Source organism: Dipodomys spectabilis, unplaced genomic scaffold, assembly GCF_019054845.1.
Source record: "Dipodomys spectabilis isolate Male_0828 unplaced genomic scaffold, ASM1905484v1 ptg000089l, whole genome shotgun sequence".
NCBI classification, from domain to species: Eukaryota; Metazoa; Chordata; class Mammalia; order Rodentia; family Heteromyidae; genus Dipodomys; species Dipodomys spectabilis.
Window position 1 is genome coordinate 13,610,194 of NW_024870766.1, and position 23,395 is coordinate 13,633,588.

A 23,395-nucleotide genomic window follows, 5' to 3' on the forward strand; every position below is an offset into this window, starting at 1 on the left:
TTATTTTGAGTTTGATGTATATTATATAACTGAAAAAGTATTATATTAATAATCTATTTTATACAGTCAATAAGTCTTCAATGGACTATTTTGTCTTTATTCCCAATAGTTATTTGCCATTTACAAGAGTTAATTTCTATCAAGTAATAACATAAATGATAATAATAAATGATAGTTTCCTGCTTCACTCAAAGCCAATTTTCTGAAAGCATACACTAGAACTAGATTGGTGTTCTGCCAGCAATGTTTCTTGAGCGCCTATAATGGGCATAAACCTATTATGGATGTTAAATGTAAACTTCACTATTTTCAATGCCAGTCTTAAACTCTTCTAGTTGATTTCCTGGAATATCAAATATGGTGTGATCATTTAAGGAGCAATCTGTGCAAATCAAGCCTAAATGCTTGGATTCATCTACAGTTAGAGATGAAATTGCAAGAAGTTATCATTGTAGATAAGACATTGAAACAAGAGACTTGTATATAATATACTAGATGAGAAGATACTCTAGTTGTATTTGGTGTTTGTCCCCAATTCGAGATATGGTGTTCATAAAACATGGGATTGTCTAAGTCATAAGAGTGTCTGAAGTCCTTCAAACATATGCTATAAAAATGTCATAATGAAACCCATCATTTTGTACAGTTACCGTGCATTAACGAAGCATGAATATGGAAGGTTTCTGGGTTGGTGTGAACACAGGGGTCTGAGAGAGTGATATGCCTTGGCTGAGTGAAATCTCCATCACCCTGCCCCTCACAGTTCCTTTCCCTGACAGTCTCTTCCATTTCACTGTTCCTGAAATATACCCTTTATAATAAACCAGTAGAATGAGGTAAAGTATTATCTGAGTTCTATGAGCTGTTTTAGGAAAGCATTGAACCTGAGAAAGGAGTCATGAGAATTCTCAATTGATAACCTACTTTGTCAGCCAATGAGTGAAACTGGTTTCTGAAATGGGAGCAGTTGAGGTCCTGCCATTTAACTTGTGGTTCAGCAGCTGACTTCACTACATACAGTCTGAACCGAAATCAATTATGCACACCCAGTTGATTCAAGAGAATTGACCAATTGATTATTTCTGTTGCAAAATGTCAAAATAGCCAGGAATGAAACCTTGATTAAAGAATTAATTTTTTTAAAGGATACATCCTAGAGAGCTTAAGAACCATTTTATCCATCTTCTTATGTCCTGTGGCTCTGCCCACTTAGTTTAACGTCTACTCTAAAAACGGCTACTAGAGAGCTCACACTCAACTCTTGCTGGTGTCACCACCTCTAATGTGAGACTAGCTTCATAGCTCTGCTTCTCCACGTGTAAGCCTCCTGCAAACCATGTGCATATGTCCACTCATCTGTGTTACTGAATTTAGCACCTATCTCTCTAAATCCAGTTCTCTTTTTCCAGGGGTGAGGAATCTTTTCTCTGCCAAGGAATGTTTGGATATTTATAACATCATCATGGGCCTGGATTAATTGAATTTTGCCTTGGGGAGGAAAAATACTCCTAGCATTATTGACTTTTGAGCCCTACCTACAATGACGATGTCAGGGTCAGACCAAATGATTTTGTGGGTGTCCAATACCGGTGGTATGTTCTTCATCCCTGCATGTATTCCCTCTCTTATTTTATCCGCATACTTAAGAGACACTACACTCCATCTCCCTCTTCTCCTGCATCTAATCAGCCACTAAGAAATAGTAAGTAGACTCTGGTATTTGACATAATTCCTTAGCCAGTAGTAGGTAAGGGTCACTAATTTCTTTAGAATAAAGGACTGAATTTGTAAGTGTATTACTTTTAATGAACATTTCTGGACTTCTCCATATATACCTTCCCACCAGGTCTTGTGCCGGGAAGTTCTGCGACACCATGTTGTCTCCCAAGAGATCACAGTATCAGCCACCCTTCCATTCCACTTGCTGCAACTCTGCCAAATGAGCTTTGCAAAATGGAAACATTCTCAGTCAGATTCACTTTCAAAATGTCACAGAACAAAATCTGGATTCTTCGTGTGGCTACAAGCCTGCAGACATAAAAGAGCTTCTAGCCTAGTATTTTACATTCACCTTTCCTTTACACCTAACTAGTGTTGTAGTTAAGAATAACAGAGTTCTCTGAAAGCTCCTGTTGACCTCTTTCCTCCCCTCTCCTTCCTTCCCCTTCTCTTCTCTTTCCTCCCCTCCCCTCTCCTTCCTTCCCTACCCTGCCCTTTCTTTATTTCTTTGTCTCTTTCTTTGCTTTTGCTCTGCCAGCCTTCCCCCTGCCCCCTGTTTTGTTTTGTTTCCACTTATTTCTTTTCTGCTGTTTTCTTCACTTCATTACCTGTTAGACTCCAATTCCTTCTGCAAGGCTTTATTTCATGTATTTCCTACCCTACAAAAACTCCAACTGGGTCCTCACATGTCAGTTCCATACAGCAGATACATTGACAGTGAAAAGGATTGCTCTAGACATATAAGTATGTCAGGAGAGGTGAAGAAGAGCCCCTGGGACAGACCCCCAGAGAGCCCTGAATCTTCCCAGTCCTCTGTGATTAATTGGTAAGAGAGTAGATATTAGCTTGGACAGTCACTGTTTACAGACCAAACAGTACAATCTAAGAAGTAGGCAATAGAATACCCATCCTTCTTAAATTTTGGTCCTCACCTCATTTATCATGGTATTTAGCACACAGGGCTTAGTTAATGTTCTTGATCAATAAATGAATGAGTAATATCTGGGGCAGTGGAGCACCAGTTTATATTTACATATTGTGTTATTTTTAAATGGTAATTTCTACCACACTGACTAGTCATTTTGTGTTCAGCCTTCTGCATTCATTATGTCACATATTCCTTAAGGTGATTTCACTAACTACTTTTGCCTCTGTTTTACAGATGGGGAAACCAAGACTAAAATAAACTAAGTAACATATCTATGTCTCATCTGAACATCTGTTGAACTACATACTTACTATTGTAAACCTGTAAACCTTATATTTACATGTGAACTTAGCATCAAGTATTATGTCCCATCAATCTCGCTTGTATAAAAACATTTTACAATAGCTACAATTCTCATTTCAGAATAATGGTTTTATTGAGATACGCAGTCAAGCCTTTATTTCAGATAGTCACACAGTTTTCTTGTTGCTTTCCTCACATTTCTGCACATATGCCACTTTTGCAGAAGAATTTATGGTTCCTCTTATGTAATGAAAGGTCTTATGTAAATAGTCTTGTGTAAAATAGCAGCCATTCCCACATCCTTGCTATGTCATTACCTGTACCCATACAGTATTTATTGAATGAGTGATACGCAAATTTTCATATAGTGTACAAGAGGTATGAGATTAAGCAAATGTTTTCATTTTAAAAAATCTTAAGTCTAATTTAAGTTAGAGATTAAATTGGTTTGGATTTTTATTTTAAATTAACTATAGATTCACAGAAATTTGCAAAAAGGAAAGTAGATAGAGGATCTGCTCATCATTCAACTGAGTAAAATTTTATTTTGTAAAACAACTCACTGTATGCTTTCCATACAGATGAAGATTTTCTAGTACACTTAAAAGTGTGTGTGTGTACATGTGTGTGCATCTTTTCAATAAACTGTGAAAATAGAGCACTAGTAATGTCAGTTGCACTCTATGGAGCTCAATGCCTAATTTAGCAAGTGCACCAAGTGAATAGGTTTCCTTTATTTTCATTCTATCAGCCATAAGGTTGCCTGTGTATTTGCAAGAATACATTTCAGAATTATTGTATCTCAGCCTGTGTCCATTATCCTGCTTTCTTTAATGACTGTGATTAAATCAGTAAAGGAGATTCACACCCTGGACTCTGTGTTCTCCATCGTGAGCAATGTCATCTAAAACTAGTACAGCAAAAGGAAGTAATGACTACCTGGTATAAAATGCTACAGAGATGGAAATAATGTAGAAAAAAATTTTCCAGGACATTTTCTGTCCCCTTATATGTACTAGCTACAAAAAGATTCTTAGCACAAAACATGCTTTGAAGATAGAAAGTTTTATTTTTATATTTAAGTAATATTTTACAAATTCCCCCTGCTTTTTCTACCTGTTACTCTAATGCCATTAAGGTAAAAATTATTTCAAAGGGATAATGTTCTCCTATAATTTACCAGAAATATTTTTGCTCTGATTGTGTCACATTGATACAATATTAGGCCTTTTGTCTATTAAATATTAATTGTTGAAAAAAATTCTTAGCCATACAGAATATACCTTAAAATATCCATTAATTTTTTTATTGTGAAAATACTGTACAGAGGGGTTACAATTACATGGGCAAGGTAATGAGTACATTTCTTATCAAGCATTGTTGCCTCCTCCTTTGTTTACCCTTCCCATCCCTTCTCATCCTCCTCCCTTTCCCCCTCCCCCCCCCTCCCCCCCCCCCCCCCCCCCCCCCCCGCCAAAGTTGTAAAGTTCATTTTTCCACATAATGTCTTGTGCATCTCATTGGTGCAATAGGGCCAACAGTATCCCTACTTAAACAATTTGTTTTTTCCCTTCCCCTCCACAAATTATACCAACATCAAATACAGTGAAAACAGTGGTTATACTGTGGGGGAGGGACATACAAATCAACAAAGAAATATCTTATAAATATGTTAAAAACAATAGCAAGAAAGAAAAAACATTTGAGTCCTTATCTTGGGGTTCATTTTGCCTAACATTAACTTATCTGACCATTTCTACTGGTCTCAGACATATACTAGTTATTGCAAATAAGGGAAACCATGGGACCTATGTTTCTATGGGCCTGGCTTACTTCACTTAATATAATTTTTTCCAAGTCTTTCCATTTCCTAACAACTCAAAAACTTAAATCCACCCACAACAAATCCTCAAAGAAACAACTTCCCAATAAATAAGTGGGCTAAAGACTTAAAGAGAAACTTCTCTGAAAAGGAAAGAAGGATGGCCAATAGGCACATGAAGAAATGCTCAACCTCCCTAGCCATAAAAGAAATGCAAGTCAAAACAACATTGAGATACCACCTCACTCCAGTTAGAATGGCTAGAATCAAGAACTCTAATAACAACAGATGCTGGAGGGGATGTGGCCAGAAGGGAACTTTATTGCATTGTAAACTTGTTCAACCACTTTGGAAAGTAGTATGGAGGTTGCTCAAAAAAACTCCACATTGAGTTCTCCTCTGACCCAGCAATCCCACTTTTTGGGCATTTATCCAGATGATCACAAACAAGACCATACTAAAGCTACCAGCACAACTATGTTTATTGCAGCATTATTTACCATAGCTAATATAGGGAACCATCCCAGATGCCCCTCAGTAGATGAATGGATCCATTGGCTTTTGTATCTTTATCTATGCCCTTTAGAAGCAAATTTTTGTATACATGGAAAGAATTCATAAAGAATGGCTCCTCCCTAAAGAAGAATACTATTTTTTATGAAAATAGAACTTGTGCTTGAAGAACTTGTCATTTTATGCATTCCAATTTACCTATTTCTAGAAGTATTTCAAATGCAAAGAACTGTAATATATGTAAAAATACGTATTAACATCTACCAATACTATTAACATCGCCAATACTAATTTTTTAGGTTGAGAACTTATTATAGTTATGGTAGACTTGGAGCCTTGTAATAGTTAATTTGGGGTAAGAAAATGTTATCACAGTTTTTTATTAACTTAAAATGTGTTCCCTGGGAGATTAATGAAGAAAAAAGGTTTTTATAAGTGACTGTGGGAAAAGATTCAAAATCTGTCTGTTATTTTACAGAATCAAATTATGTATAAATTGTGCTCATTTGCTGTAATCAAACATTATCTATTGGCTTCCTGCTATTAAGCAAGGCACTTTACATTTATATTAATACTTAATGATTTTTAATTACATAATGGACACCAGGTGAAGAATTAGGGGGAAAGTTTTACTTGATTCGATTTCAAGCTCTGACTTGGTTGTAATTTGCACCTATTTTTTAAAACTTTTGTAAAATCCAGACTGCATTTCCTAGAGAGCTCTGTGCTTGTGTGTGAAAATGCATGTGCTGATGGTAGTGATGGCTGGAAGAATTTCTTAGGAGGGAATCTGAAAACTGTGATCCAACATACTAACAGTAGCTTTCCTTTAAATGTTCCATGATTAGTTCATCGGCTTCTTTAAGGGTACTATTTCAAGTGATAACAGAAAATAATGCTTTTGGAAAAAAATGTGAGTACTTTTATATCATACAGTTTAAAGAATTTAAAAAAGAAATTAACAACAGAAATAATGTCTTTAAGGAGAAAAAAATCTGAAATGAAATGCACATGTGTGTGTCCACACACACTCACACATGCAAATTATTATGAGATAGCAACCTCAGTTCTATACCCATTTTCATACTCATAGTTGTTTTGTTTTTTGTTCTGTTTTTGTTGTTGTTGTTGTTGTTGTTGTTGTTGTTGTTAGTGGTGGGGCTTGAACTCTGGGCTTGGGCGCCATCCCTGTGCTCTTCAGCTCAAGGTGAGCACTCTACCGCTTGAGCCACAGCGCCACTTCCTTCCTCATAGTTGTTTTTTATGTAAACTCCTCTGTATAAAATTCCTTTACAATCGTGTGTTTTATTCATTCTACGTCAAGACTCCACAAGCATATTCTGCAGACATCAAGATTTTTATTCCACAAACCTACACTCATCAAACCCTAGAAAGTTGTTTGGTTCTAATTGTACATCACTTTCTGTGTGGGGTTTGAGGAAAGACACTGTCTCTGTCTCTTTTTTAAAAAATTTTTAATTGACAAAGTGATGAGCTGGGGGTGGGGGTTACAGTAACATGGGTAAGGCAACAAGTACATTTATTTTTAATCATTGTTACCCATCCCTCTTCATCTCCTATTTATCTCTCCCTATCACCATCCCCCCCAAGCTATAATGTGTCAAGTGAGTATCAATGTTGCTGTGGTTCATCCATAGTTCTGCTGTTTCTATGATTCCCTTTCCCTTTCACATATTGCATTGTCTATTATGCAAAACACGAGATACAAAAAACTAAGAGAAATGACGAAGGAAATAACAACAATAGAGGAAAAAGAATGCACTAATACAGGGTCTAATGAGAACCTCTTATTTCCATAGGTTGGAATTCATGTTAATATTCTTCATGATATAGAGTCCTTTGTCTCTTGGGCAACTGTCTTATACAGGTTCCATGACTAATATTTTAGATAAGGAAATACTAGGTTAAAATTACTCTGGTACAAATAGTCTGACTTTGACTCTGGATCCAGGAGAAAAACTTTCTTTCCTCTTGTTCTATATTATAGCATTCTATAGAAGCTGTTTACATATATTTCTATGAGACTATTATTTATATATACATATATATAACATAAACAGTTCCATAAATGTTTGGTTATTGCTAAATTTCAAACATTGAATGATGAAATTTGTTTTCTATGAGATTATTTGACCGACCTCTGAGTATTATATGTAATTAATTTCTCACTATACATCCTTTTATTCTGGTCACTTTATATCAAAAAGAAACTGAAGCTTCACTTGTAGATTTAATTTAAAGGGAAAAAAATAAATGACCCTTTCCATATACCCAACAAGGTCTTCAGAGTACACTATGATAATTTTTCAAGAATTACTGTCATTTGTCACTGTTAGGAAAATGGAGGAGAAAGGAAAAGGAATAGGCCTGACTCATCATCAACAAGTGAGGACTGTTTATTGAGGAACAGCGAGGGGCACAGATCCTCCCGGAGCCGAGAGTTTTTATAGGAGGTCTGAGCAAGGAGGTAGAGGTTAATGAAAAACCCACTAGGTCAAGGAAGGTGGACGCCTTACAGTTGGGCCCATGATGTGATGTTTATAGCTGGGCTTAAGTGTAGTTCACACATACCTAGGATTTTGCCTGGAGTCTGTATGGGCCTGAGACAATAGGATGAGAGTCAGTCCTTCCGTCACAGCAAATACAATTCTATGAATTGTAGAAATCTAAATTGTAGCATATTTCAGAGGTTGTGGTATCATTTTTTTACAAAACATATAAAAACATGTATAATGATATAATTATTCTGCTAACTGCATTTGAATGATTCTTGTTAGCTGATAGTAATTCTGGCATCTGTGGTATAGCTCATGAGACCTTATACCATTTACTCCTAATTCACTTTCTGTCTATCCACTGATACATCTGACATTCCAAACAAATCCAGTTTCTCAAACATACCATAGCTTTCTCTAACTCCTTTTTTCCCCCAGTGCTGTTATATTTATCTAGAATGCCTTTCTTTCTTTTCTTCACTTTGAAGATTCTTACTTTTCATGTCTACTTAAATATTTCCTCCTCTCATTACTTTACTCATGTAACTATAACCACTCTATACAGTATCTTTACAATAAAAAAATTCCTCCTCTTCTCATATCTTTGCATTCCTCAGAGAAACAGAAAAATAGAGAGAACTAGCTTATATCTCTCCTTTTCATGTTGCATAATGTATTTATTCAGTGTTTGAGATGGTCAAATATATCTTGGCACAGTTTATTTGTTTCTCTTGTATTATTTTAAAGTATTGAAAGACCCCTCTACTCTCTTCTGAAACACTTTGGCTTGTGAAGCACATTCATCTCCATTTGTAAAATGGATTTGGGAAATTTATTGTAAAACATATAGACCAAATTGTTCAATGAAAATAGATAATTCTAAGTTCATAAAAGTTAAAGCCATATACAGGATTATACTTAAGATTCTTTGAGCTTTCAGAGAGTCAAGGTTAAAAAGGGAATTCTGTTTAACAGAAAAATTGTGGAATACTAACTTGTGACTACTATATTAAAAAAAATCAACAAATTTTGACCAGAAAAAGGAGACTAAATTATTAGCACCTACATTCTTCTTCCAAGTACAATCTTGGAAAAATTGTTAAATATATCACAAATTCTACATGATTTACCAAAAGATTTTAACCCAATCAAAGAAAAGGTATAGAACTCACAATAAACACATGGGTTATGGAAACATTAAACATGAATTGAGAAAACTTGATATTCTCTATTGAATTCTCATTTTCTTCTGTACCCCAAAACTAGCACAAAGAAGATACAACATCTACTATAAGATAACTAGACCAAAGATAACACAGGGTTATCTTAGACCATTTTATGATACCATTAAAAAATACACCACTGACTGGGTATACGATGCTGAGAAATGTAGCATCTTGCTGTATCATACCTTGGGTGAAAGACATTATTTGGTAGAAAAACAAGAGCCTACATTCTCAGTTCTATTTATTTTTTTGCTATAAATCTGTCAGTCGAAGCCCCTCTCCTGGCCTAGTCTAGCCCTAATACCCCCTCAAATAACTGTTTGCTCCACCCCCAAATACAATTAACCAATGAATTTGAAGGTTAAATTTCAGTATATGAACTTTTAGGAAACATATTCATATTGTAACAGGGGTCCAGTGCCTCTGATCTAGTTCTTCTTGGAATAAAATCACCCAGACCATATTATACATGATTCAGAGGTTTGTCCTCTCTCTGACCAGAGTTCTCTCCTGTCTTTATTAACTTGGTGGGCCTTAACGACCCATGTCTCCTCATTGCATTCACCTCTCCTCCCAGTATCTTCGTTTCTTACCCGCAGCAATGGCAGTTTCTATAACACATTGTCTCATTTACTAATTGCGGTAGATGCCTGGCCAAGTGATGAAACTCAGTCTTGCTTAGGTTGAAGGAAAATCGCCTGAAGTGGGTAAAGTACTGCCATTACTTTCTTTTATTTTTATTTTTTTGTGAAAATACTGTACAGAGGGGTTACAATTACATGGGCAAGATAATGAGTGCATTTCTTATCAAGCATTGTAGCCTCCTCCTTTGTTTCCCCTTCCCATCCCATCTTTCTCCTGCCCCTCCAACCCTCCTCCCCCCCACTAAAGTTGTTAAGTTCATTTTCGACACACCTGCAATTACTTTATAAATATATATAAAGTATATGTGTGTGTATAAATGTATAGTAATGACAGACTACATAAAATATTTATATATGTATGTATACATGGAGGCATACATATGTGTATAAACATATATATGTATATGTATATATATATATGAACTTCTAATTTAGAAATTTACTCTAGAGATGCTTATAAACTCTATGAGCCTCAATATAGCATTTATCTGTGATCAAAAGTAGTATTACTACCTTGGCTAATAATTCAACTCTTTTAATATTGTAGCACAACAGGATCAATTTTTAAGGTGTGTAAAGAAAAAAATTGCATCATTACACATAGTAACACAGTGAAGACAATGTGTACGTTCAAACTACCTTGAACTTTCTATTTTCTAAAAAGAGTCCACATTCCCTCCTTTTATTGTGTAATCTTATTTTTATACTCACTGTAGTTAACTATAAGCTGAGCATCTTCTCACATCTGTAAACATGTTACTTTTATGTCTTCTCATCTTTCTTCTACCTCCTTTCCTTTCTTTTTTTTCTTCTTTAAATATTGAGGATTCACTTGCTAAGAGGAACTTTCTTAGGTGTTAAAGATCTGAACTATGTAAGACCTGCTGTTCTGTCCCTTAAAGTTTCTTTATCATAGCAGGAATCTCACAGATAGTACATGACTGCTGAGGAGTTAGATACTGTTTGAGTTTGTGACCTATTGCTTCCACACTAGACTAAGTGAATTCACTCTCTCCTTCATTGACTTGGGAGAAATAAAAGCAACAGTCCAAATCATCTGTCCCTTAAATGAGAAGAGATTTATTACTTATAATTCATGGAACACTTGTTACAACCAGAAGCCCATCTATCAGCAAAGACAACATTCCAGATGCTTCTGCTGTATATGATCAGTCTGGCATCTAAATTATAGTAACATCCTGGAAAGGGCATTCTAAGTAGAAGAAACAGCATTATAAAGGCAAGGAAGGTTAACAATAATAAATTATTAAGTACTTACTAACTGCCAGGCATTGCTGTAAGCATAGAACATATATTATCCAGTTAATCAGCTTCCCTTTACAGGGGCACAGAGACTGAGTGACCGCTCTGAGGTTAGATACCTAGCCAGTGACATCTTCAGATTTTGAACTAGGTATTTGGCCACTACTTTCTATTGCACCCAGCCTTACATATAAGATGGAAAGATTGAGACACAGAGAAATATAGCCAGCTCCCAGGTTTTTTGTCTTGGGTGACATGGTGTCATTAACAAAGATAGGGAAAAAAGACTTTAGGAAGGAGAATAAATGCAATTTTAGAATTGCTGACCATGTAGTTCCTACAGGATATTAAACTGGAAATAGCCAGTAAACAAGAAGAAGCAAGGGTTTGAAACTCAAGGACAGTAAGGTTGGGGATAAGGTTTTGGGAGTCATCAACAGCATACACAAAATGCTGATAACAAGGAGGAGATTCTAACAGAGTCTAAGGGAAAGGAAGGGGATGGCTTCACATAGGGATGAAGTGCTGAGAAACAATACTGGGTGATACATAGCTAAAGGAAGAGAATCACAGCAAAAAAAATGAGCACTTTCAAAGTTAGGGGGAATAAACCAGGAAGGCTTTGAATTGTAGTAGAGTTGAAGGCCTGTTTGTCCTACGGTCAGTCCATTTTATTTCCTAAATTTATGGACCAAGAACAGTAAGAAATTATTTTATTGTTGCTAGAGGCTGGGCTCAAGTGGTAGAACACCAGTCTCACATACTGTACATACTGTGCTAAGCACCAGCTTCAGGGAGTGTATTAACTTTTCAATTTATCACCTCTCAACAGAGCTTACATTTAATTATATCCTCCCCTGAGTCAAAAGGAAAATGATTTCTCCCATCCTTCAAATCCTCTGGTCTTAATTATTTTTATTCATAGAACTTTTGAAAATCTTAAGACTAATATTTGAATTTTCCTTCTATTGTCTTTTTTTTCTTCATCTGAAATTTTCTTATGTTTTCCCCAGCTTCCAGCACTATATGCTCTTCTAGTTAAAAAAAAAAAACCAAAAACAAGTTTCTTCAAGCAATGAACTTCATCTTGATCCTATGCTTGGTTGTGTTACTGGTCAAGAACATCAGCTACATCTTGTAAGAATGATATAGTACAGATAGGTGATAGGCAAACAGGCAGGCAGGCAGGCAGGCAGGCAGGCAGACAGACAGACAGACAGACAGACAGACAGATGAAGAGATGGGGAAGTAAGAATTAGTAAATGTTAAAAGGACCAGAATCAGGGCCAGGAAATAGAAACTGAAAACAAACAAAGCAACTATTTCTCCTCCTTATCATACCTATTTTGCCTTTAGATGTTAAATTACAAGAACAAGTCTGTATCTGCCTCCTCCTTTGAGGTATTAAAAGCTGTAAACTTCTTGCACTTAGTAGAGAGATGAGGAATCAGAGGACAATTGTCTAGCAAAGGACAGTGTTGTTGTGTCTGTGTTTCAGATAGTTCTGGATAGCATCTCCACCCATATTGCCCACCACAAACCAATGTCTCAGAATTAAAATGTATTCTCCCAACTCAGGAAGTATAAAGGCCACAGATAACAATTACCTCCTGATTTTCCACTCTCATGGTCCGCACAGGAAGCAGGCAATGTTTCTCCTTTTTTTCCATTTTTCTTGCTTTATACTGACACACTAAAATAAGTGTTTGTCCAAACTTTTGTGAGTCACTTTGGAATTCTTTCTCTGTGTGGATCTCAGAAATACGTGAATTTGCATGGAAATTCTGGTGACAGAGATTGAGCCACCAGTCTGACTGTGGTGAATCCTTCAGTACTTGTTTGAATTGGCTTTTCTACTTGCTAGAAATTCCAAATGAAGGTCTAGGGATGTCATTTAAGAGAAAACAAGAATAGTTTTGAAGGACAGAGCATTGTTCATGTAAAGCTTTAGTGTTCTGAATTTTTTAAAACTCTCAAAGATTTGGTCAGCTTTTACATATTTGGTGTTTTTATTTGACATTTCACTATTTTAAAATTATGCTTTTCAATATATATATTTTTGTAAAGGTAATATACAGAGGAGTTACAGTAACATGAGAAGGTAATTAGTACATTTCCTATCAAGTATTGTTACCTCCTCCCTTGTTTTTCTTTTACAATCCCTTCCCTTCCCACCTCCCAACTCCTCTCTCCTCCATCTCCAAAGCTGTAAAGTTTGTTTTCAACAGATGACAAGCAAAATGAACACCAAGATAGGGACACAAGAGGCTTATCTTTCTTGTTGTTGTTTTTAGCATACTTATAATGTACTATGTGATTTTTTTTGTTTCTTTTGTATGTTCTTCCTCCATGGTATAACTCGTTTTCACTATATTTAATTCTGGTGCCCTGCATCTTGTATATACATTTTTCTAATTTGGGGAGGGGAAGGGTAATAATGAAATGCTGAAATAAGGATACAAGTTGACCCATTGTAGCAATGAGATGTACAGACATTATGTTAAATTATGTTTAAATGGACAAAGAAATTTCAATTCAACATGTTTGTTTATGAGTACAAGGCATCTTGATTTATGTCACTCCCTCCACCCTTCTCTCCTCCATCTATCTCAAACCTACTCATCCCTTCAAGTTACCTGGCTTTGTTTTCACATATGCACTTTGAATATTATGACTGTAATCACCCACCCATCCTCTCTCTATTTGTCTATTCTACTCTTCATGACTATTTGAAACCTGGAAGTCTCTTCTTGTTAATTTAGCAATCTTGTGTATATCATATTCCTTCATCCCAGCTCCTGGCTTCCATGCCATATGTGTATTATAGAATAATATGCATTAGCTAATCTGTACTCTATGTCATTAAATAAAGGAAATGAAGTATTACATCTCTGCATGTTTACCAATTTGTGTTAAGTATCTCTGCTAGTTTCACATTATTTCCAGCGCTAATAACATCATCACACTGGGCACTGGTGGTTCATGCCTGTAATCCTAACTACTTAGGCGGCTGAGATCTGAGGGTCGCCATTCAAAGCCAACCCAAGTAGAAAAGTCCTTGAGACTCTTATCTCCAATTAACCACCAAAAAACTGTGGCTCAAGTGGTAGAGTGCTTGCCTTAAGCTGAAGAGCTCAGAGGCAGCACCCAGGCCCAGAGTTCAAGCTCCATGACCGGAAAAAAAAAAAATAACAGCATCATAATCCTGTCCAGTCACATGCATGCACATATGCTTTTGCTTTTATTGGTAGGACACAGAGGGATAATCAGAGCAGTTCTTGTAATATCCTTCAGCTGATTTTTTTTTAAAGTTATGGTAACCTAGTTCTAGAAATAAGGTAAAAAATAAAGCTATGGCTTTGATTTTATTTTCTCACTCCATAATTTTGTATGATGATTCCTTACACAACCTATGTACATCTTCTGATTGTAGCAGATGTACCTTTAACATAATGGAGCTCAAAATTCAGGGACTAGCATTTGTATGGGATCTGAGTGGTTCCATGTATTTGTAAATCTGGAAGAGATGTATTCTTTGCAATCAGTTAAGGTTGTTGTCTTCTCGTCTCATTTTCCTCTAGCATGCCTCCTTTCAGGGCAGCTGGCATTGGAGTGTGCATGGGAATTGGGGAGATTTGGCTCAGAGGAAATTCACTTGGAACACCTGAGCTGGGCTTGAGCATCTACTCTCAAAATGGGCAAATATACTGTGAATCATTTTCTATGTTTTCCCAGTGCTTTTTTTCTGGCTACTTAGCTTTTCAAATATTCAAGTATTTGTTTTGTTCATTACCTGGAGGATCTGTCAGTTGCAATTCAGTTGATACGTTGTCTTTTGCTTCATTAATGCATTTAAATCTTTTGTTTCATTAATACATTTAAATCTTTATATTTCCCAGCACGGCAATAAAATAGAGAGCTTAATGGCATTGCTAAAGAAATTAAGAGCATTTACCACTGGAAGGTAACAACTTGAAAAGGCATGATCACTGGCTGTTCATCAACAGATGATCTTGTGTGGGCTAAGTAAACTCTTTACCACAAAAGCTACAAAGTCTTGTAGTATTCATACATGATCTAATTCTAGGACATATCCTCCCGGTAAAAAGAGAAGTTTGCTAATTTCATAAGCAGTTCACTAAACGGTTCTAGTGTTTATCTATATGTGAGAATTATCATAGATTTAGATTGCTTAGGTCTGGTATTATAGGCTGAAGAATGACAGCATCTGAAAGAGTTGTGTTCCTGAGAATGGCTGCTATTGTTTTTAATTGCCATGAATTGACATTATGAGTATGATTCAAGGTATGCTAAATATCTGACTGGAGTCAAATTAATTGTTACCAATGTTGCCTCAGATTATTTGCTTATCCTGAGATGATACTATTTACTATCATGGTCTTGTTTGAAAGCAAATGACTTTATTATAAAATTATTCTATTTTCATATCTGATGTTTACAGTAACAGAAGATAAACATAGCCTGGCAATGCATTGGGAAAGTCTATTGTACCATCTAGCAATATAAAAGCTTTCAGAGTTGTTTTTTGCAAGCAATATGATTAGGTTCCAATCTAGTATTTATAATTTACTCAGAGTATGAAAAGCTCCAAATATCATTTGGGATGAAGGAATATAGCTGTTTGTGCTTACAATTATGAGAAAATAAAAATTTAGAGAATAATACAAATAACTATGAAGTCTGAAAGGAAATGAAGAGATAAATATTATTTTAACAATTCAATGGTTTATCTTTGGTTTTACACTTCTTATTGTTTCCCAAATATACACCTATCTATCTATCTATCTATCTATCTATCTACCTACCTATCTATGTGGTAAATTTAACTAGGCTATTTCATTGAATTTAGTTTTCTGTATTGCTGGGATGTAAAAGAAATTATATCATTGGATCAGGTTTATTTCCATCTGTCTCTTATGTGCAGAGAAAACTGAAAACTAGGATATTGTAGCAGAAGAATACACATCCTCTGGCATTAACATATTTTTTCTGTCAAAGAATCAGCTGGTTCCTAAAAGGACAAAATGTGACCAAATGTCAGAATTACTTCATCTTAAAATGACTTGCTTTTTCTTTGACAAGAATCAATTATTTCATATTCTATATTATTAATATTTTGTTTGAATCTTTCTGCATCTGTTTATAACAAAAGTTAAACCACTCAATGATTCTATCTTCAGTATGATTTGACACTGAAATTACCTACATGCTCATTTGAATATTACTAACTGATTATATTGTTGTATCTTTTCCTGGGAAGAGAAATATATGGAGTCCTACAAGTTTCATGACAATATAAATGGTATAAAGACTAGGATTTTCAGCTGTGCTTCCTATAATGCTCAGCTATAAATGCTCAGCTTCCTATAAATCTCAGCTGAACTGTGCACAATCTTGCCTAATTCATCGGTGACAGTAGATGCCAGAAGTAGCGAGAAGGCTGCTTAGCTTTAGGTTTGCCATCTGTTTTGAAGTTAATTGATCTTGCTGTATTAATCAATGAACCAAAAGAATTGTAGAATTTTCTGGGACCTGCAATATTTTGAAATAGCTTATATTAAAACAATAAGTATTCTCTATATGAGAATACAAATCAGCTGTGTGAAAAAGGACAAATATATTTATATATTTTTTTAACTGTACAAGTCTTATAAGGAACAGGAAGTTTGAAAAATGTATGACAAGTGACAACAATTTGTGGTGAACAGTGAAACCTTAGATAAGTTAGCCATGCAGGGCACTGAGATGACTTTTGAATACCAGTCCAAAGGAATGGAGAAAGCTATGCCTTTTTTGTTGTTGGTGGTGGTGGTTGTGGGGCTTGAGCACTGGGCCTGGGTGTTGTCCCTTTGCTCTTCAGCTCAAGGTGGGCACTCTACCACTTGAGCCACAGTGCCACTTCCAGTTTTCTAGTGGTTTATTGGAGATTTGAGTCTCATGGACTTTTCTGCCTAGGCTGGCTTTGAACCAGATCTCAGCCTCCTGAGTAGCTAGGGTTACAGGCACGAGCCACCAGCACCTGGCTAGCCATGCCCTTTTGAGTGTACCATAGTTTAAGGTAGAATGTAGATAAAATGTGAAGGACATAAGGAAAGAATTTGCTCAATAAATTGAAAGAATAGTAAAAGGATCCATATTGGTTATTTCTGTGTTTCTCTGACAAAATTCCTGACATAGACATCTCAAAAATGGTAAGATTTTTTTTTTTTTGGTTCACAGTTTCAAACACTGCAGTTCACATTTTCTTGTCCACATGCTCTTGGATTGAGAAAAGAGCATGTGGTGGAGTTTCTTTCCCTCATGGTAGACAGGAAGCAAGAGAAGAAGAAATCAGCAATCAGATATTTTAAAGGGATATACCCAGAAAACTATTTCCTTCAGCTAGACCCTACCTACAAAACAGTAAATCATCTCCTAAAATATCTATCTAGGGACCAGGCATTGAACAAATGGGTGTGTGGGGAACATTTTGTATTTAATCCATGTCAGGGTCAGAGAACCAGAGTTCAAGTGAGGGATTCGCTGAAACATATATGTTAAAATAGAGAAGAAGCCATCAACCAGCTCCAAAAAGCCTGAGGGAAAAATTATGAAATTGATCTCTACTGGTGGTAGATGAATAAGGAGTTGTGTAGAGTGTTTTTAGGAGTCATGTAGACTGTTTTTAAAAATATTACTAACAGATGTAAGGAGAAGCATTCACTAGAGAGTAATCATGAGTGACATCAGACAAGAAGCACACGTCACAGTCATTTTAATATGGTGGTACTTTAATAGGGTGCTAATACAGATTAATTCAAAGTCTTAAAGCTGTGTGCATAAAATAACCCGAGAAATGAAACTGATTTCAAATAACTTGAGAAAGTATTTTGGCCTCTTGCACACACTTAAGTAAATTTATCTGAGAAAACAGACACTTTTAGGATTCTTCTAATGCAATAAAATATGTAAATAAAAGCCCTTGTCTCATTGAAGGGTTGAGTGGGGACAGTAAAGCAATCTATAAGTTCTGAGCACTTTGAGTAAGTGAACAAAATAAGCACACACACACACACACACACACACACTTACTATCATAGCTCATTTTAATTTTTAGAATAACTTATGGTAAGATGAACTGAATTACTAATAATAGCTACCAATAGTTTTCAGCACATAGTAAATGACAGAATGATGTGGGGAGATTGTTTAAAATACAAATAGCCAATCCTTGCCCAGATCAATGTAAAAAAGGATCTCTGTCATTGTGATCCTGGGTGTCAGTATTTTTTTTTTAATTTCAGGGGATTCTCATGTCAAGGCTGAGAACTTCTGTTTTCAATACATTAGATTATTTAAAATAATAACTGTTTTATTGTTGTCTATTAAGTAGACTAGGAAACAAATGCTTAGAAAAGCTAAGTACTCAGTTGGCAGCTATCCAAGTATAATTTTAACACAGACAGATTGACTTAGATTCCTTTGACTTAATGCCTGTTTATTTTATTTCTATTACTTTGAAGTTGGGAACATGGGTTTTTCTGGTGATCAATTTCTTAGCCACTATTCAAAGAGCAGGAGGAAGAAGAAACATCTTTAACAATTTTAATACATATAATAAGTCTAAAAAATTTTCAGTCATTCTTCCTTGGTGATCTTCTGAAAAATATCTATTAAGCTACAATACTTGTGATTCTTTTTTCTTTCAACATTTCATGTAATTTATTTTGTCCCAATTTCAATCATTCAAAAGTGTTGGAAAGTGCTCTATGAATGTCATGGCAAACTGTCTTTGTTTTCTATTTTATGTATGAAATTTTCCTCTTAAAAAAATCATACCTTAGAAATATGAGATTGACTGGAGAAGCTGCCTATCAGAAGAAAAAAAAAAAACCTTCATCAATGGTGTTTGCCAGTATTCATGGTATAAATACTCATTCTATGGCCAAATTAAACCCACCAATTCAACATCACTGAATAGAGTTAAAAAAGAGATATTCAATAACATGCCATTAGTGTTAGGTTTTTAAAAAGAGAACCACACCACGCACGTGGTATTCAGGTAAGGGGTAGGTTCATTCATCGTTCTGTCTGGCACCAGGCCATGTTGACCCTCCACGTGGCTGGGAAAGGCCTGGGAAAGACCTGGGAAAGAGGGCGTCTGGACCTGGGCTAGGTCTTATCTAGGATATGGGAGGAGAAAGGTGTGGCCACATCGAATCCAGATGTGACCTCAGTAGATGCAGGTGTGACCTCTTCCAGGTGTGCCAGTTGCCTAGGTAATGCAGGTACTGGGCAGAGACTTTGCTGGAGGAGGGTGGAGTCTACTCGCCATCCAGGAGCGGACATTACATTCCAGCCTTTTAATAATCATGAAATAGGGCATGGATTCTCTCCGGCTACTTCCTGCTGACAAGGGGCGTTGACATTAGGGGTAAAAGGCTGGAATTTGGTCCCCTCCCAGAGAAGGCAGTGAGCAGCAGCTGTCCCTTGGTGGCATGAGTCCTTAGATGAAGTCTGGAGAAGTCTCATGAGCATTGAGGGGCTGGAAAAAAAATACTAGAGAGCAAATAAATGGCAAGAGGAAGGACTTGGGGCTGAAAATGTTGGTAGAAATGTCCCCATCTGGTGCAAGGTAGAGGAGAAGTCAGGTAACAAAGGCAAGGATGTAAATTCCTGTCCAGTTAAAAGGTAGACAGGTATAGACATTAGATGGGCAGGCTTCTTACTTCTTTGACCTCCTGGCTCTGGTTAATTTTGAAAGGGCAGGCACAAAGTGGCTGATATGACATCATCTCCTCTTACTCCTCTCCATAGTCCCTTGTTCCCCAGACTGGCTGAGTCTAGGTGCCCATTGCTGGGAAGGCTTTTCCCAGTTAGTATTCATGGAGGCTTGAACTCAAGGCCTGGGCACTGTCCCTGAGCACTTCTGCTCAAGGCTAGTGCTCTACCACTTTGAGTTACAGTACCACTTCCAGTGTTTGGCTGGTTAGAGATAAGAGTCTTGAGCCATGCTTCCAGCCTAGCTCTTTGCAGGTTAGTTGGGAGATGGAGTCTTAGGGATTTTTCAGCCTGGGCTGGGCTTGAATTGCAATGTTTGCCATGAAATCCTTTATTATTTCCAATTAAAGCAACAAGGAGATCAAATAGAATAGAGTTTACCTGGTCCTTATCAAGAATTGACCAAGAAATATTCTGCAAAGACAAAGCTCATTAGATGTGATGAAAATCTTAGCACAGATATGCCCAATATTTTAGAATCACGTAGTCAGCACTAGAATACACAACACAAAACAAAAAAGGCAAAACTTAAAACCTAAAATTTTTGACAACAATGTTTAGACATCTTTGCTAACAAAGCACATCAGATGGTTGGGCCTCAGTTACCAGGGCCTGTGAAAAGAACAACTTGTTAACAAGGCACCTTACAATAGATGGAGTAGTAAGCTTAGTGGAAGATTAAGGTTCAGATGAGACCAAACCCTTAACCCACCATGTGGCCAAGATGGCGAACTCAAGATGGTGAATTTCTGAAAAAATGCAAAGAAAGCCTGAACAAATAGATCAAGCCTAGATTGGCCAGCCTTTGAGAGGGAACCTGGGATGGGGGTAAGGGGGGTCCCTGGGACCCAGCCTACATCGCACTTTTCAAGGCACAAGCCAAAAAATTGTAGAAAAGAGAAAAGGAGAAAAAGTTGGACACGATTAGCAGAGAGAGCAAAGAGAGCCTGAAAGTAAACAGACTTCTGCCCATGTACCATTGCAGAGGCAAAAATTGTCTAAATCTGAGAACAGAAAAAAAAATTAGGCACTCTGGCTTTCCAAGGAGGCATTTCAGAGGGGTTTCATGGCACCAGAGTGACACACAGCACCCCATTAAAGGCGTAGAAGAGAAAAAAATTAGTGAGTGAAGGAGGGCTTATTGGATGGAAGTGGCATCCCAGCTTACCACCGAGGCCTCTTGTGAGGAGTGACCAAGCAACCAGAGTCAAGCGTCCTGGTGACTGGCCTTTCAGTTAAAGGCCTAGCAGGTTCTCCAGCATGGTACCACGTCTGGAGAGAGACTGAGTGACAGAGAACCCTTAGAGAGTAGTTCACTCACCAAAATGTAGAAGCATGGCGGTGGATGCAGAGGCCAGCAACGGGATTGAGGCTCTGTGTCCACAGCAGACAGACTGGTTCGCAGAGGGATTGAGGCTCTGTGTCCACAGCAGACAGACTGGTTCGCAGAAAGGCCTTCAGAACCATGGGTATTCCTCAGTGCAAAAAAGGGGGAAAAAACATTAAAAAAAAAAAAAAAAAAAGGGAAAAAACGGAGAGTAATCCCACCTATCCTGACTTTAAGCCCTTACCGGGTTTCGAACGGCACCATTTATGGTAGGTTTTTAAAAAGAGAACCACACCGCGCACGTGGTATTCAGTTAAGGGGTAGGTATATTCATCCGGCTGGCACAAGGCCATGATGGTACTCCACGTGGCTGGGAAAGACGTGGGAAAGAGGGCTCTGGGCCTGGGCTAGGTCTTATCTAGGGTATGGATGGAGAAAAGTGTGGCCACATCAAATTCAGATGTGACCTCAGCAGATGTAGATGTGACCTCTTCCAGGTGTGCCAGTTGCCTAGGTAACACAGGTACTGGGTGGAGACTTTGCTGCAAGGAGGGTGGAGTCTGCTCGCCATCTAGGAGCGGACCTTACAAGTATTTCAACCAATCAGTAAACAAATTTATCCTTAAGTGTACAGGTAATAGGAAAATGCAGTAATTTAAGTGTGAGATGATTAGGCTATATATTGAGTTCTTTGTTTATAATATGCTTTGTTTTATCCTAGTTTATATGGTTTTACTTATAATAATGGCTGTATAAAATGTTAGCTACAGAAGCTTAATGATTGGTGTTAAAAACCATTTTTAGAAGTTGAATTTAGTGCTCCATTGCCTCTGACAGTGTTTGACTACTGAGGCTCCAATAGTGGGTGGCGAGAAATCACTGCCACAAATGGGATTGCATTGGTACAAGAAGAACCAATGTGAGAGCTTACTGATTTTCTGAGAGGTAAATGAGGTTCTGACCCTCCAATTTGCTTTCCATTTATGTGAGTTAGGAAGAATGATTTTATTTTTCCTTTATAACATGCCTTTATACATATATTAAGTCAACCCTAAAAACATTAAAGTATTGTCACTGCCATTTGAACCCATTAAAAATATATTCTGAGTATTTGGGTCTTTGTTTTCATTATTATTTAGATAGCATTTGACAACTGATCTGGAAACTCAATTGATATTTTATAAACATTTTATTTTAAACAAATATTCTGAGTTGTTTTTAGAGAAGGTTAATTAAAAAAAACCACTTAAGAGGTCAAGAAATTTTGTAAGTTAATATTGATTACATTTCCTGTTTGTTATCACAGTCTGTGGCAATGACAATCAAGAGGTGAGAAGCATTATTGAAAACATAGCTTGTCATACAAAAGTGAATATCAATAATTATATTGTAATTGGTGAGAGCCCCAGCAAGAGATTAAGTTGGGTGCATGATGTGCATTCATTAACTAAAACACATCATTTGTAAATCTGTATAAAGGATGAGTTATCCGAATCATTTCCCCTAGATTCAAAATAGAAGATACCTGTACTTTCTGTGGTGTGTGTTTCCTTATCTTATTTGACAATAGGGAGCTATCTTTGTTCAGCTGAATGCATTGATTTATGTTAGTTTTCCTGCCTATCTTTCTTGGAAAGTTTGTACTTCTCTGAAGGGTTTTAAGGACAAGACAAGGACTACAAACTCTAGGTAGAACAACTCAATAGGAGAATCCTGGTGCCCACTATATCACGTGCTAGAAATGTGTTCAAAAGCAGAATAGGTTCTCAAATATGATGAGGTTGCTGAGCTCAGAAAAATTCAGTAAATAAATAATGCCATTCTTAAATGTATTTACTAAATGAGAATGAAGTTCCAAATTAATGTGATTTGTCTTATTGATCTATGAATAATTTTATTCTAAACTTCATTTTGAGAAGATAGTTTTTATGTGTAACCGAACAATCTGAGTTGAAAAAGAATCATTCATTTTTTTCTTTAATAGGTTAAAGATATCCAAATGCATAAAAAGATGATTGAAAAAAATTCTTTCAAATGGCAAATGCACACATAATTTGTCATATTTACTAATAATTCATTTTGTAAGAGAATTTTAGAAGGGTTATAAAGTTACTTTCTCTATGTTAAATAATTTGTGTCAATACACAACCATTTTGAACAAAGCTAGTTACCTTTCAACTCAGTAACACAGAGGTTTCCATACTACTTTTCTGCTAATGAACCCAAGTGAATTGAAATGGCCATGCTCTCTCAACCTTCAGAATACAAAGACTTTTTTTTGTGGGTGCAAATAATGCTTCAGGTTGAACACCCAGCGCTGGGGGCCTTTGCCTTCATCGTTCATCTAAATTGC

The 23,395-nt window shown here is 36.6% G+C and overlaps 1 protein-coding gene across 1 annotated transcript in view; it reads left to right on the forward strand.

Annotated features, from left to right (window-relative positions):
- The window catches only part of Magi2 (membrane associated guanylate kinase, WW and PDZ domain containing 2), a 1,359,346-nt gene that overhangs the window by 475,764 nt on the left and 860,187 nt on the right, over positions 1-23,395 (forward strand). The gene's annotated exons all lie outside the window — the stretch shown is intronic.